General features: G+C 34.4%; 1 protein-coding gene across 2 annotated transcripts in view; it reads right to left on the bottom strand.

The window, feature by feature from the left end:
* Positions 1–16,450, bottom strand: part of LOC114246412 (uncharacterized) — a 68,061-nt gene extending 51,611 nt beyond the window's left edge. For both annotated transcript variants that reach the window (XM_089738374.1, XM_089738373.1), the window contains exon 1: positions 16,252–16,450. The gene's annotated coding sequence lies outside the window, so the exon portion shown is untranslated. The remainder of the gene's footprint in view (positions 1–16,251) is intronic.
* Between the last annotated feature and the right edge of the window lie 1,098 nt (positions 16,451–17,548).

Raw genomic sequence — 17,548 nt, forward strand, 5'->3', positions numbered from 1 at the left:
CAGCGGAATTAATGTTGTGGTATATGCGTGCGGTCATTGCTACTTAAGCAAGTTCAGGCCTGAACTCGGCTGCCCAACTATGTAATGATGTAATAATATTCTTTTAATTGAAACCTACACATTTTGATATCCGTACTATCTTTAGCCCGCGATTCCGTCCGCGTGGAATAGTTACGTTGGCATAACGCTATATTTTACCTCCCCTTCATTTACGTAGAAAGTGAAAATATTTTTGAATTGTAGAATGTTAAGGAGCTATTTAAACCCCTATTTTGAAACATTCTTTATTGGTGCTCCACTTGTATTGGTCTTGTTGATGTTATATAGCCTATAGCCGTCCTCGATAAATGGGCTATCTAATACTGAAAGAATTTTTCAAATCGGACCTGTGATTCCTAAGATTGGCGCGTTCAAACAAACAAACTCTTCAGCTTTATAATATCTATATATTAATACGTGAAGCGAAAACTTTGTATCCCTTTCCACACTTAAAGAGAATATAGAGAAGAAGTGCGCAATGCTATTTTTTTTTTAAATAATGCATAAAAGATACATTAAATCAATAAAGAAAACATTATTGTCAAACTTTTGTTCTTGACGTCTGTTGTCAAATTGAGAATAGAATATGGTTTGTCTTTGTTAATAATTTTTATAGTGTAGTCTTGGCGAAATTTGTGATTATAGAAGTATAAAACACAATCATAATAGTGTACAAACTTACAATTCCAATTAATTTTAGTCGAATTTCGACTACTGCGGGACCTCTAGTTAGTATAGATATGCATAGAAATTCGTTTACAATGCGCCCTTATATTACATAAGCTATATTTACCACAAATTTGTAATGACTGGATCCGGCTTAGGCTATAAAATATATTGTCGATCAGATTAGTCACGGTACTATTTATTGACTACGAAGACGCACTTAGTCATTTCCAATTGGAAATGACTATCTTATGTCTATTTACTAGTAAATTTTGTTGAGTTTGGTTCTGTCATTTGATGCCTCATTAACAGTCAAAGTGAAATATAGTGGAAAGTAAAGTAAACGACATTGTTCAAAAGTTTTAACACGCGCGGTATTTATAAGACTACTAAAGTAATAGCCATTGCTATGCAAAAGTAAGTAAGCTGTAAGTATGTAATTGTGAAACGGGAGATAACTTAGATTTACGAAACCTCCACGAGTCTTTTCGTTACATCAAATACTGAATTACATAGAACTTTACGAAAGATTATAGATAAGTCTTCTACAATTAGTCAAAGCGACTTTTGTTGAATGGCCGCACATAATTTTTTTTATGCTATTGTTTATAGATAATACCAGTAAACACTATCAACAAAAATAAACCGACAAGTTAATTCACTTCTTTAATGATGGTGGAAAGATGGAGAAGCCCACACGGGTCAGTATACAACATAGTATCTTGCCTATTTCTGAATTGAAGTATTTTAATATAACCCAATTTGTTCGGCCTCATGTTTCGAATGTCAGTAATTGCTTAAATGTAGACTCACAAGATGTCGTGTCATTAAAAGTGCTCACTGCTCTTCAATAACACGGGAAAGGCTACAGAAACCATCGTGCTTTTTGGCTACCTACCTTTAAAAGATATTGCAATATGTTTTTGTTCTTTTGCTTTCCACATATATATAACATATATCCAAAATTTCCTTGTATTGTCGTGCTTAAGTTATAAATAACTTTGATTTGATACAATTCACTATTACTCTATTTTAATGCATTACCACAGCCAATGGGTACTGACTGATTTTCAATTTTTTTTTAATGGTTGAAAGAAAGTTTTAAGTCATCTTTAGTGGTTGTACTTTAATTATAGGATCCTCTGCTTTCAAAGTGAATAATAAGAATCCTTGTCCTTTTGTTTGTGTACCCTCCAAAATTTATACATGTAAGAATGACAGAATCTCATTTATCCAGTCGTAATTTTGGGACATTGCCCGGTCATATGAACATGTACTTAACCATTTCCTATGACATTCATTCGGGCTAAGACAAAGAATTAAGCTACGCCTAGCGCAAATCACAGCAAATTTCTGTAATAAGACAAAACGAACTTAACGTATACAATGGTATTAAAGCCCAATTCAACACCGTCATTGCGTAATATTCGAGATCATCGATGTACATTTTGTCCAGTTAATCAAATAATGTAAGGGCATATTAAATAAAGCTTTTTTAAAATCATATCCATTAGCTTTAATACAATCCTTTACAGGCTCTGGCCAGCCCTTGAGGACAACGGGAACTTTCCCCATGGGAAATTTTGCCAATGCCAATCTTATGAAATAATTAGGCTCTTCAAAAAATAACATAAAGTATAGTCTAGTGGCTTAATAGCGGGGCGATGAAGCTGAAGATTCAGTTTTGATGAATTTAGAAACGTTCCTTTCCAGCCACGCTTCATGAGCTTTACTGAAAGGATCATTTTTGAGTATAAACTATAGTGATTTTAAGATACTTAACTGCCCAATCGAGAATTTATTTGGATATGCCTGGACCACGGTATAATATATTTTTAACAAAAATATGAATTAGTCACTCATTGATAGCTAAGACTCCAAAAAATCATGACTGAAGCGAGTTTTTGCCTTCACCGCGCCCCACTAATCAATTAAACTTCTGTAGTCTGTCTTTAAACATAAACTCGCACATTCTGCTTATTAAAATATTGCTTGACATAACAAAATATTTTCTAATCAGTTTTCCTGGGACTTCAGCATTATAAGTTGCTAGTCGAAAGTTACATTTTAAAATACGCGACATGGTTCACTTTGCTATCGGGCTGGATTTCTTCAGCTTTATTCCTTTACTGCTTCTCATTTTTTGTGTAAATAGTATATGGACGGCCAGATCTTAGCTATTACAAGCAAAGTCCGTTTCATTGTACCTTAATAATTAGGGATAAGCATTCGACTAATATCAAGTGGATGGAGTGATTAAAAATTACATCTGGCTCCACGTCTAATTTGTATAATGCTATCACAGCTATTCGCTCCCACTCCACACTGCTATCATGAGTATATTTAATTAACAAAGATTGTCGCGAAAACATAACGATTAACAAGCTGTATATAAAAAAATATGTGATATTGCAATTTAGTATATTATTCAATATTTTAGGCCGCGTGTACATTTTTATTCCAAATATATTCATAAAAGTCCAACCTTTTTTTTTCAATTATGCTAAAAGCCTCTCAATACATTACTGCCAAACTCCAGTTAATCATCAAAATGAACGGTCCCTATAACATACTTTATAAAATAGTTCAACGTAACCTTGGCAGTTTTGTTACACTATAAAGTATACGAATCAAGCTGAAATTCAGCGATAATTTGGTTGGAAAAACTCATTAAAGATCTGATTTGATGGATGGATGGGGAGGTGAAACGCCAAACGTTACATGCTTAGGGGCAATCACATTACAACAGACACGCTACAGCAATGCAGCTAGTAACGCTACTTTTTGTATATCAATGAATTTATAGCTAAGTATTACTGATGATGTGATAACTCTTTTTTATTAGCTTTAATAGGCAAACGAAGATATGAGCCATGAATGAAGAAGGAATCATCTAAAAAAAATCCTTAGAGACTCGTGCAGAGCATTGAGGGAACTGATGTAATGGGCCAATGGACATACGTTAGGTTGATCTATGAGAGTTTCTAGCTAACAACGGAAAGGCGTTATATTTGGAGAAATCTAATATCGCTATTTAAGTTCCCCTTAGAGCCAAAGGCCAAGATAAATAAGTAACTATTAAAGATTATAACTTTTAATAACTCAGATTATATTCTAGTTTAAGCACTCACTTTTGGCTATGGAATCATAGAAATATTCGGTAATAAATTTTAGAGTAATAACCAAATCCATTCAATCGTTAGTACGAAAATATCTTTATTTTAACAGAATACAATGATGATGATTAATTGGCACGCTATGAAATATTTTTTTTACAATATTTCATGTTTCATCTAATTACGTTCACAGAATAATCAAGTCTAAAAGTTTTCTTAATAAGAGCCAAAATAATTACGAATTTTTCAAATACGACACAGGACAAATTCATGTTACAAGTTAAATTTATTGGGTTAAACTTTAAGGATCTTACAAAATAATATATTCGCGAGTCGTAGACATAGTTAACTACTTTTATTTTACTTTCACGGCTTAGTTTCGCATTTACCCAAAGTAGTAGGTAATTTTTTTGGCACAATATTCAAATGACGACAATTACCACCTTAGTCGTCCGTGACTAGGAAAACTGTAAAGTATTTCGAAACGTTCGTAACAAATAGTAATTTCAATAAAATCTACCAATTTTGATTTCATTGGGAACATTACAAGTTTATATATCTACCTATTGCTGTATTGTTTGTTTAAAAAAAGTTGTTAGATCTGTAAACTAATAGTGCAGAAGATAGAAGCACCTTGCCAATCACTGCATCGATTGAATAAATGATAAGTATTTCGCCAAGACACTACGTAGAAATAATTCTAAAATTGTAATTCGTGATCCTAGCCTGACCTAACCTAGCCGATCTGGATTTTAATAGATCTTTCCATCGATATCTGTTACGTTGGCATGAAAGAGAGCTGTGCTGAGAGGTATTTTCAGGTGTTTGTTCCTGCTCTTTTCATCGTTTAGAACGGTCCGTCCTCTTGGAATCTTACTCTCTTGATTTTTCCAGAACAAGCAATATGGCGGAAATACTGCTGAATTCGGTAAGCACACTGCGGAGTCTTTGGGAGCGTTGTAAATAAGTTGATCTATCTCTTATGTTACTATTTTGTTAATTAAACAGTAAAACTTCAGTGGAAATTTACTAATAACTGATTTAAAAATAACAGTAAAACAGTTCATTGCCGTTGAATAAATTTGTCATTTTCTGTTTATCGAAATCGCACTTAATTTCTGTTAATTAATTTATAAGAGCACGCGATTCGATGATTTGAAATGCTTATTGTCGATTAAGAATGTATTGCTTTTTATTATTATTTAATTATTATTTATTTAAATTAACTACCGTAAAAAATTAACATCGTTGAAAAATTCTTAACAATTTCGATGTGTAATGTTTACATAATAATACATAATATGTAACTTATACGGAGTAATGACTGAATATTTTTCTCTTCTCACTCGACGAACATTTTCAGCTCGCTTTTTCCCTCGGCTCGGCACAAGGCAATTAATGAAGGCCATTCATTAGTACTTTCGGAACATTGGCCATATAACACGGAAAGTCAGAGCGAGGCTGTACTGAAAACTGGATTAATGAACAAGTTGTTCTCGTGTGTGAAGGAAAACATCAAAAAAAACGAAAATGAGTTTATTAGCTTTTCAGCGTTTACTACGCTGACGATGACATGAAGATTTTGCCACATAAACTTTCTACAAAATAAAAATAAACTTTATTTTCTATTAATAAGCAATGTATATTATTACATTTTATCGTAGTTTCAAACTAGTTCATATCTACAACGTCTCAGTAACTGTTTCTACTGACCTAGTCGGGAAAATTATTTGACAAACCACTTGGATTTACTCATATTTTTGGTGGTAGCCCATGGACACACTCACGTGAATAGCGCTGCTCTCCTTGAGACATGAGGTCGAAGTAAACTGCATGAGATTAATGATTACCTAAGGAGCACTACCATGAGTAATTCTAAGTATTATTCAGTCGATACTAGGTAGCAATGCATTTAATTGCAATTTAATCACGAGACCAATGTCTTAACAAAATATATATGAATAGAAAATGAATATAGAACCGGTTACGTATTAAGATTATTTTAAATTAGCTATTTATAAGGCTAAGTTCCAATACAATCTCTTCTTCACGAGCGGTGTATCGCGGAGGTCTACCTGCATTACTTTGTTGTTCTATACAGCACCAGTTTCACAGATCCAGCGATAATTTCTGGGAAAGTTTTCAAGTTATAAATACATACCTGCCTAGGACAAGTAAAAATCATTTTTATTGTGTTTCTCTCATAAAAATGGAAACTATTATACATTTTTGGACGGCTAATGAAACCGGCAAGTTGCTCTTGTAGTTTGTACATAGATGTCATAGTTTTTAGTTGCCGGATTACTTGACATAACAAACATCGTAAAAAAATTAAATAAATTCTTAAACTTTAAAATAAAATAAATGACTAATAAAAAATGCACAGCTGACATTCAATTAACCATTTGTTTTAAATTTCGTCATAAACATCCAAAGTTGGGTATTTAAATGAATACAATTTTATTTTTATTGCATGGATGTGTGGACAAACTCGCAGTCCACCTGATGTTAAGTGGTTTCCGGAGCCCATATACATCTACAACGTAAATTCCGCCACCCACCTTGAGATAATATGAGTTCTAAAGTCTCAGTATAGTTACAACGGCTGCCACTCCCTTCAAACTGAAACGCATTACTGCTTCACGGCAGAAATAGGCAGGTGGGTGGAACATACCCGTGCGGATTCACAAGAGGTCCTACCACCAGCAATTGCGCAAATTATAATTTTGCGGGTTTGATTTATTAAATATCTCACAAAACATCAATTTCCGGCTATATATTTAGGGACAACTACCACACCAAAACATACATAAAAGCAAAAATGTAAATTGAATAATATTGCTTAAATCACATATGCTTCGTTATCCAACAATAACAGATTATCTAATATCAGAACTAATTCTATAAAGGAGAAGAATGCAGTAGCCACGGATAAATATGACGTCACCCAATGAAACTAGGTCGATTCGGTCGAACGGGCCTGCATCCTACTATATTACATTGTTGGCAGTAACATATTATATACGAATAACTAGGTAGAGTAAATGTATTAGAAATTGATTTGAGTTAAGGTCGTGCGGGAATCCAATTTAGCTTCCACCGTATATCGTAATTACAATATGTGTGGGTATCTCAAGAATATTAAGTTATATTCATGTCGATGCTTGGTGTAGTTTGGTTTTTTATTTTCACGCGTTCTCAAATTGAAAACTTAAAACACATTTTCACTCTAAATTTTTAAATTAGAAGTCATAAAAAAATCATCAGTTTCCAAATTGTTAGTAAATAATTTTCGATTACCCGATATAATAAACCCAATGCTTGACACGGAATCCCATGCATCTTCACGATCTAACAAAATCTAAGTTCCTTTAAAAACGTCAAATTACAATTTTCTATGCAATTAATTTCATACGTAGACCGAAACCGCAAACTAAATTCTGCAAATCAGAGTTTCTCACGTGCTTTAAGAACTAAATACTGGTCTCCATAATAATACAATAGAGCATTAGAGTAATCATCGTTAATTTCATATGTTTTTTTTTTAAACAGAAACCAGAGCAAAAACCTCCACATAAGGCTTAATGCCTCGTAATGTCCCGTAATTGCTGTAGACCCCGAGGAACGCATTAAGCCCCAAATTACACGAAGGCCTACATCAGATACCTATTCATGCATAAAAAGTGTGTCGTATGCTAGAATCTAATTGCCACACTTGTTTTTTTATTGCTTAGATGAGTGGACGAGCTCACAGCCGACCTGGTGTTAAGTGGTTACTGCATCCCATAGACACCTACAACGTAAATGCGCCACCCACCTTGAGATATAAGTTCTAAGATCTCAGTATAGTCAGTATCAAGATATCATATCATCATATCATAAGATATAGATCTCAGTATTAAGATATAGCACCGTCCAGTTCACTTATTCCTCTCCCTGCAAGGTTGCCTGGAAGAGATCGCTTTCAGCGATAAGGCCGCCAATTTATATCACCGACTTTTATTTGTTTTTTTATTTTACTCTGTACATAATATGGTGTTAAATAAAGAGTTATATTATTATTATTATTATAGTTACAACGTCTGCCCCACCCTTCAGACCGAAACGCATTACTGCTTCACGGCAGAAATAGGCGGGGCGGTGGTACCTACCCGTGCGGACTCACAAGAGGTTCTACCACCAGTAAAGAAACACTGATATTTTACGTTTAAAACTTTGTCTTGTTACCTTAAAACGAACGACCATTCGTTTTGCCTTCTTTGACTTCTACATCGACCATATTATTGTGAATTCAGGTCGTACATGTCATAATGACTAACTAAAACTTTCGCTTGACGCTTTCAATTACAGCACAAAGAATTTATGTAGGTACGCCTCCTTACGTTGAGCGAATACTGAGCATGGTGTTGCGCGGCTTAAACTCAAACAATATCGCTTACACTGTAATTTTTTTTATTGCTTATATGGCTGGACGAACTCACCGCCCACCTGGTGTTAAGTGGTCACTGGGGCCCATAGACATCTACAATGTAAATGCGCCATCCACCTTGAGATATGTTCTAAGGTCTCATTATAGTTACAACGGCTACCCCACCCTTCAAACCGAAACGCATTACTGCTTCACCTCAGAAATAGGCGGGGCGGTGGTACCTACCTAGTAATAAACTCTTGAATGACAAACTATTCGTAAAGACAGTAATAATATCAAACTATTTATTAGTAGCTGTAAAAAGCGTCCGTGATTTGCCATCGGCTTAGTAAAATATAAACTTATTTGAGATTTCTATTTTAACTGGATTTTGAGTTAGTATAACGAAAATTGCCTTCAATTAACAAAAAATATATTTTAAAGTCTATAATAAACTTTTACTTTAACTGTTTTAATATATTCTGTATTCATTTATCAGATAAATGAAATCTTTAAGTGCTTTCTAAGTAGAATATTACAAAATAGAATAAGTTTGCGTAATACAGTACTACACTGCTTGACTAGTACGTATTATTTATGGAACACTTTAGCAAAATATTTTATCAACTCAATATAATATGTAAATAAGAAAAAGTATTTATATGCTTTCAGTATTTAAGATATGCGTTTGTTTACTTCTTTGTCTATTGTATATTCAATGACAATCTCTCAAGTCATTGCTCTTCGATCCATAAAAAGATAAAGTACATTGTAGTTAAGTATGACATGTAAATGTTTTTTTTGTTGTTTTTAAAACACATGTCGAGGGGTGAAAGGTGGTTTAAAAGACATTTCACTTAATACGCGACATCTATCTGATGAAAGTCCTAATTGAAGGTCCATTTTATTTGGTACTAGTTTTTGCCCGTGACTCCGTCCGCATGGAATAGTTACTTTGGCATAACGCTAAATTTTACCCCCACTTCATTTACGTAGAAAGTGAAAATATTTTTGAATTATATAATGTCAAGGAGCTTTTTAAACCCCTATTTTGAAACATTATTTATTGGTGCTCCACTTGTATTGGCCTTACCGTGATGTTATATAGCCTATAGCCTTCCTCAATAAATGGGTTATATAACACTGAAATAATTTTTCAAATCGGACCAGTAGCTCCTGAGATTAGCGCGTTCAAACAAACAAACTCTTCAGCTTTATAATAATGGTATGGATTAGTATCAACAGTTCGAGGTTTTTAATTGTACTTCAATTGAGTTTACCCAAGCCGACTTAACCTAATAGGTGTATGGCTCTAATAAAGAAAATTAAATGAAAATTGAGCTTACTCCATTCAAATAGCTCAAAAAGTTTATTATTATTTCCAAATACTTTTTCCAATTTTTAAACTTTAAATGGCTCTCCTGTAAACTTGAAAAAAATCTCCATTAAACCAAACAGTATCTCACCCCTGGATATAAATAATATTTTACGTGTTTTCATTTGTTTCATATTTCACCTGTAATGCAATCGAGTATATTATACCATACTCAGACAACAATGGAGACGAGACGGGCTGCGAAACTATAGGTACGTACTTGCTGCACACATTACGATGCTTGAACACGCCTGCTCACGCATTCCTTTGACATGAATCTATTTGTCATTCTTCATGGTCTCAACTACATATTCGGTCAGATACGACGTGAATCTATGGATTCATCACTTACAATTGGATAGACTCTTGGTTCGATAGTGCACAGAATAAATTATTACACTGTTCGAGATGCCCTTAAATTGTTTGAAAACTAGTGAAATCCATTAACACTCTGCCGTCGCAGTCGCGTACTATGACAAATGCCTCTGCTGTAGTGCCAAAAACTATATCAGTTTCGCCAGAATTAGAAAGAAAGACTCAGCAACGAATACAGAACAAAATTAAATATTCTTCAACACATCATTGTATAGATTGCATATAATAAAAAATGCTATAAAAAAATATCATTGTAATACAAAATATAAAAAATCAGAAGCCAATATCTACAGATTTGTATTGTAGGAATAATAAGCAAGCTACCGCCATACAAAGGGAATGGTTCAAAGGTCGTATTGTTCGCGATAACTTCCATGATATCAGCAATAAGAAGCTACAAGGGTGTGTCTGGAAAAGAACCGTTTTCAAACCTCGCAATGAGCAGCCTTGGGCACCTGACTCGGCACTTTTACACCATTCTACCCTCGTTTCACCCTCACCCTTATTTTTCGAGTGGATGTCTGCATATTGTTACATGATATCTAGTTATAGAAATAGAAACACCACTATTTATATTTGATATTTTAAACATTATCATGAATAATAAAATAATTTATAACCCCAATGACTTCGAACTAGACTTTTCTCATTTGATTAGTGATGATGATAATGTTATATACGAGACAAGACCAAGTGAACTCATACCCTGAATATAATATATCTTTAACAAAAACTTCTTCATATTCTCAGGCACTTTCAGTTCCAATAAGGCATCAATAAGGTAAGCAAGCGAAAGGAATTTCTGTAATAAATTCATTTTGTCCATACCATCGCTTGTTCGTTTGGAATTTTAAAAGAATTCCTTTTATAATGGAGTTCATAAAATTTAAGATATTTTTCTGCGCATTTCTACTTCAGCTCAACAAGAGCTGCTTACTATGAAAGTATGCTTTTGTTAGCCATAAAACAGTTATTCGTATATATAATAAAATCTTTGAAAGACAGTAACTTAATTAAAATGGGTTATTTTTTCAGATTTTTTATTGTCACTACATTCTTTCCCTGGTTTTCAATACTACAGTTTTCGTGGACAATGACAAGTAAGGTTTTATTTGTGTCTGCGAGTTACGAAAATCGAAGTGAATAGTATAATTACTTAATTAAAAGCGTAGTCCAATCGTTATTATAATCCAATGAAGTTGACCTCTCGTGTCAAGATAGCCTTCTGTTTCCGGGTCTACGGAGCTTATACAAAGCCAATAAAAAAATAGTCTAGCTAAATACGCCACACTGTAAAAATAGGACACATCTAACTAGCCAAAAACAAAGGTGTGTTCGCGGGAGCTATTGTTACGCTCTGCCACTCTGTGAATGGATGAAAAGAAAACATGTCAAACGAAAAACAAAATAGACACCGCCTTTGTGGACGGGCTTGTCATACTCTGATACGGGTCGGATGAAATAATATTTGACTTTATTTAACATGCCCTTCGGGATTCGTAGATAGGCTCAATTGTGTTTCAACGTTTAGTGTCGGTTTTTAGCTTCATTTACTTTTCGTGAATTCATTGCGCGTTTTATTATGAATTTGATATGAATAATATATACACGATATTATTTAAAGGGCGATTTTGGAGTTTTGCAAATAAGAAAATCGTAACAAGAACTAATTAAATAATAGTCTATATAATGTAGATAGCTACGAAAGTATAAAATATTTAGTATGATTATACGCCTTTGAAGCGGTAGGCAGCTTCTTGGCTGAGATGATGATGAGTGACGGTAACCACTCACCACTAAATGGGCCGTATGGATGTTTGCCTACAATAACAATAAAAGATATATATTCATATAACACAACCTATCCCTAATGCCATATTCAAATTTCTGTACAAAAAAAAAATGTGAACGCTATTACACTAATGGAAGGAACTAAACGAAAACTCGACTAACCGTCAATTAGCAGAGCAATCAATTATAATTGTTGAAGCAATTTTCATAGTAAGCGAAATCAGTTAAAACAGATTACTATCACTTGATTTTAAATTAAGTATGATACTTGAACACTACCTTAAATGTTAATTTGAAGAGTTCAATGATTAATGGTTACAATAATCTTAAAGTATTTGCGATTCTTGTTAGCGATACCAGAATTGGAAACAACAATCGGATTGTTTTATTGCATTTCACGATGCTCTCTTGACTTTTCTACTCGTCTTTAACTCTCTACTGTTTAGTTATCCACAATGAAGGAAAATAACGAAAAAGAAAATGACTCTTATGAATAGCTCTGTCACTTTCTACCTTGAAGCAATCAAGAGCTCTAGTTTGAAAGGTTATTAAGTAGAAAACGATAGTTTTATCCAATAAAATTGGGCCTTCAAACAAAGTTTAATAATCAACCATTTTCGTAGGTCCGTATTTTGAATTTCGAAATTAAGATTATCATGCATTCTTTAACCGGTCATAAATTATTTCAAACACACTATCTTACTGATTAAATGTTCTAGTACAAACCATAAACAATGTCTTAATTGTCTGAAAAACCTTTAAAACATTTTATAGGTCTTTCGCGAACCGTAGACAAACAATAAACACGAGATAAACCCGTAAAAGTAGTTTTAAATTATTGTATTGGTCGTTATCCCTTTTACGTTAAGTTTATAGATAAATAATTTCAATTAATTATTTCTCTTAAAGGCCAAAGTAGTAAATTAGTAGAAATCACTATTTAAAATGCATGCCTAGTTTTTACATTGTAATGTAACTACTAATGAAGTGTGTATGTGTGTCTTGTAAGCCTTACAATATATACATACATTTTACTGGTGGTAGGACCTCTTGTGAGTCCGCACGGGTAGATACCACCACCCCGCCTATTTCTGCCGTGAAGCAGTAATGCGTTTCGGTTTGAAGGGTGGGGCAGCCGTTCTAACTATACTGAGACCTTAAAACTTATATCTCAAGGTGGGTGGCGCATTTGCATTGTAGATGTCTATGGGCTCCGGTAACCACTTAACAGCAGGTGGGCTGTGAGCTCGTCCACCCATCTAAGCAATAAATAAAGAATAAAAAGATACATCAACTCGCTAATTTAATAGTTTAATTTAGCCGTAATAATAAATTACTCCGGCACTCCTTCATATTCAGTAAATATTCGTTATTTATATAAACGTTTCTTCTAGAACATTCACAACCTAAACTCCAACACCGGCTAGACGCCGTTTATTCATAAAAATATTTAAAAAGTCATAAGTAATTAATAACCAAAAAAGACATGAAACTTGTAGTTTTATATTGAGGCTATTTATTAGTCTTCGTCTACTATTGAAAAATTAATTTAAAAAAATTATTAATGATTTAGCCTTTTTTTTTCTTTCTCGGATAAAGCATTGAAATTCGATAGCAGTAAATGAAATTCAATAACTTGATTAAAGACTACTTTATTCATAATGAAGCACTTTTAACTTGTCCTTTGAATATTTTGGTTGTCTTTGAACAGTCTATCTAGAGATTGAAACGCTTTCGCTTGAAATTTGAGGAATTTATATTTCAAATTACGTTCCGTTTAAATGCTTGTAATTTTGTTATTAATTTCATTACAGTAACATTGAATGCTTAGGTTTGATTAGGGATTCGAGACAGTCTAGATCTTTACAATGTTGGACACAAAATACATGCTACACAAATCGTTGTACCTATACCTAAATCAAAACTTTAAAAGACAATTACAACGAAATGTGACGAAAATGATTATCTTGTGAAATCTTACACAAAAATATTTATAATAGAATCAGTAGTATAGTAAGTAATCTCTTACTGGTGGTAGGACCTCTTGTGAGTCCGCGCGGGTGAGTACCACCACCCTGCCTATTTCTGCCGTGAAGCAGTAAAGCGTTTCGGTTTGAAGGGTGGGGCAGCCGTTGTAACTATACTTGAGACCTTAGAACTTGTATCTCAGGGTGGGTGGCGCATTTACGTTGTGGATGTCTATGGGCTACAGTAACCAGGTGGGCTGTGAGCTCGTCCACCCATTTAAGCCATGAAAAAAAAAAAAATTTAAAAAAAAAAAAAAAAAAATTTTTTTTTTTATTCCCGATTCTGCGGACCGAATGGTAAGCAGTCGATGTCGCTCAAAACACGTCATCCCGGATCCTCCCGGTCCACTAACGGTGCTTTTAGGTACCCCAAGCACCGGTCATCGTTCACGTCGAACCCGTCGCTTGCGACGAAGAGCGTGGCAAGTAAATTAATACACAGACACAGCCCACTGAGTTTCTCGCCGGATCTTCTCAGTGGGTCGCATTTCCGATCCGGAGGTAGATTCTGCGAAGAACGGCTCTTGCTAGGGTTCATGTTAGCAACAACGTCAGGTTTGAGCTTCGTGAGCTCACCAACTCGCCCGGTGACGCTAATATGTTCTCTCAAGGCATCAGCTTAGGTAGGAAAAAAATTGTCTTAATTACTGTTTACTTTATTATTAATCTAATTAATTTAACATGAAATTTTATTCTGTTTGTACATTGATAAAAAAAAATTACTACTGCCTGATCCGTATTTTGATTCCTTAGTACTAGTTCCCGCAAGAGATTCGCTTCGCGCTAAGTTCTTCAACGGCTTTCTCTGCCTTGTTTGAGTCTCGAACAATCTGAAGTTCTAATTCAGTTTGTTGTACGACAAACGGTTCGACTCCAATAAGCTCTTATCTACAGGGAATCAGTAGTATGACATTGTACTCCCAATCCAAAAATAATCCGAACGGCGTTTAGAGGACAGGGCAATGATACGAAATATCCCGAGGGTCGAAACGCCGGCAAATTAATTAATTTTAATAAAAACCCTCAAAGTATATACCACCTCGGGCGCATCTCACCCTTATCCTATTTTCCAATCCCAAGCCCAGGGCATAATTCTAAAAAGTTCCAAAATATTACCGAACTAGAGAAACAAAATATCAACTTGGATTTAATTTGAATATAAATATTTTTACTACAAATATTTGGATGCTCTATTTCTGTGGCCGTTGTAAAATCTACATATAAATTTAAATTTCAACAAACTTATTTACAGTCATAGCACGACTATCAAAGGTCTTGAAGTCTTAATCTTTGTACGGCATTTATCGGGTACTACATATTTCATCTGCATATTCTATATTTACCTACATAATATTTCCAAAGAACAAGGAATTGTTGAAATATTGGTTTTCAACATTTTGTTATATGAACCTGAAATATGTGTGCGACATTTTCCATACATAATTATTCCTGTCGGACTTTACCTGTACCCAAAGAAATTCCACGCGGAAATTCCAATTCTGTACCTTTAATTACTCACATACTTGAAGATTTAGAAGTGTACCTTTATGAATTAATTCACGCGTACTATTAAAATTAAAATTTGAATTGAAGGAAGGAGTATACAGTTCACAAAGGCTATAGATTAGGTATGAATGGCCAACTGTTGGAGTGAATTTTACGGTTCTAAAATACTTTCAACTATGGGAAGCATCGATGAGGGTCTAAAAATGTAAATTAATCTATAAAATATATAAAGGATGTTATAGGACACCCTAGGAGCAATAATCATGAACTCAAAACGAAATATTTTTATATTAAATATGGTTACAAATACACATATGATATTTCCTTAACCGTTGTAAAAGGCCTTGATAATTCAAATTCATTTCAAATAAGGTGCTTAAACATCTAACTTCGATTGATTTTGGCGGCCTTACCAATTTTTTTATTATTACTTAGCCTTACATAAAACGGTCTTATTTGGAATAATGAAACTATTTTTTTACACACTTGTTGATTTATTATGGTTTCTCGAAGCATTCGCTCGCAAATATCACTTGTGCAGATATAATGAATTTATAAAGCATTCGGATTGTAATATTAATTGATCACAACAATAAAATAACGTTTCTCAATAATATTAAGAACTTTAATGTAGGGGAAAATAAATTAAGTTAGATACGTTCATTTTTAATTGGACGAGCGACTGGTGCACTAACAAAGCGTGACGGCGCGATAACTGCTCGCTAAGCTATATTCAAGTTATGCGAGTCGAGTAACTTTCACATTTTTTGCGCAAACAACAAATAAAAAACGCACGACTCTCTGCATGCCGGGCCGATGCGTCTTCAAAGCAGTAGAAAATATCAAACAGCAACTGAACGATCGGTATCCATTCACAAAACAAACAAATATATTTTGAAAGTAATATCTGTTGAACCACTAAAGTTTGGTAATTAAAAGAACACACACCTCCCGTTGATAATGTGTCGCTCCAGATTTGCTCCCGATATCCTTGCAATTGTTCACAAATCACTTTCGTGTCACTTCACGATCACTAGAGGTAAGTAAAGTATCACTCGCGGCGAAGTATCGGCGCCGTAAATCGATTAGGCCAGATCGACGGGTATACGATTCGAGCGCCCGTTGCAGACTGTGGACTGGTCGCGGTGTCCGTGTATAACGCGCGGCAACGCGGCTTGTCTCGAATCAAGGCCATGCAAAACGCTGCTCCCATTTCCCCCAGTGGAAAGTGTTCGTATCCGTGATCCGTGCCCCTTTCGGGCAGGTGTGGGAGAAAGCACCTAAAAACTTAATCGTTCTGAGTCATTCGGCGAGATGATTCGGTCGTCGATCGTGTTTTGGTCAAACATCTGACCGATTGTCGAAAGTGAAGCGACCGGTTTGGGAGTCGCCAATTCGGCTTAAAAAGAAAAGCTCGTTAGGACCGCCTTTATCGCAAATGTAAAATTTAGGCGCTTCGTTTGAAAATATAATGTTAAGCAAGTGTCCAATTAAACTTAACATGCTTGGTTAACCTGTGAAATTTTTTCGCAAGTTACAAATGCAAATTACGTATTTAAGGGACCAAACAAAAAAATGCTGAAGTAAGAGTTATAATACAACGTCTAAGGGTCTAATTTCGTTCGGGGTCCGTATGTTTATTTTAAAGGCTATCTCGCATTCAGCGGTCTGAAATGAAAAATAAAAATATTGCCGTGAAGAGCGGTAAGGTTCATAAATTCTGTGGAACCGTAAATTAAAACTTGGCAGCAGTCCGCGAGAACGACATGCACCATTATAACGGATGCGACACTGTTTCTCTGCTCCATATAATATTTCGAAAACATTAATAAAATATCCATGTTTAAAAATGAGTTTTGAATGATGCTTACATCAGGTCATGATTAGAATGAATTTATAATTTCACGATTCATTGTTAATCTATTCAAATTCTTGGTTAGGCCAAAATTATAAACATATATCTGTAAAAAATACAAAATTTCAGCTACAGCAAGTGTCTTTGTAAAATACATTTGGGTAAAAGTGTTTATGGTGTGTTTGAGACATATCGACGCTTGAAAGGCAAACGTGACTAAGCGACAATAACTGCTTTGTACATAAATGATAGGCAATATTCGATGCGCAAAAAATATATATTTGTAGGTCTATTAAAATAATTTCAATCCTACAGCTAGATTCGTTAAAATAGAATTTTTTTCAGGTATTTCAACTTTAAATTAGTCTACTGTAAAGTTCACGCATTGTC

Source organism: Bombyx mandarina, chromosome 25, assembly GCF_030267445.1.
Source record: "Bombyx mandarina strain Sakado chromosome 25, ASM3026744v2".
In the NCBI taxonomy this organism is placed as follows: Eukaryota; Metazoa; Arthropoda; class Insecta; order Lepidoptera; family Bombycidae; genus Bombyx; species Bombyx mandarina.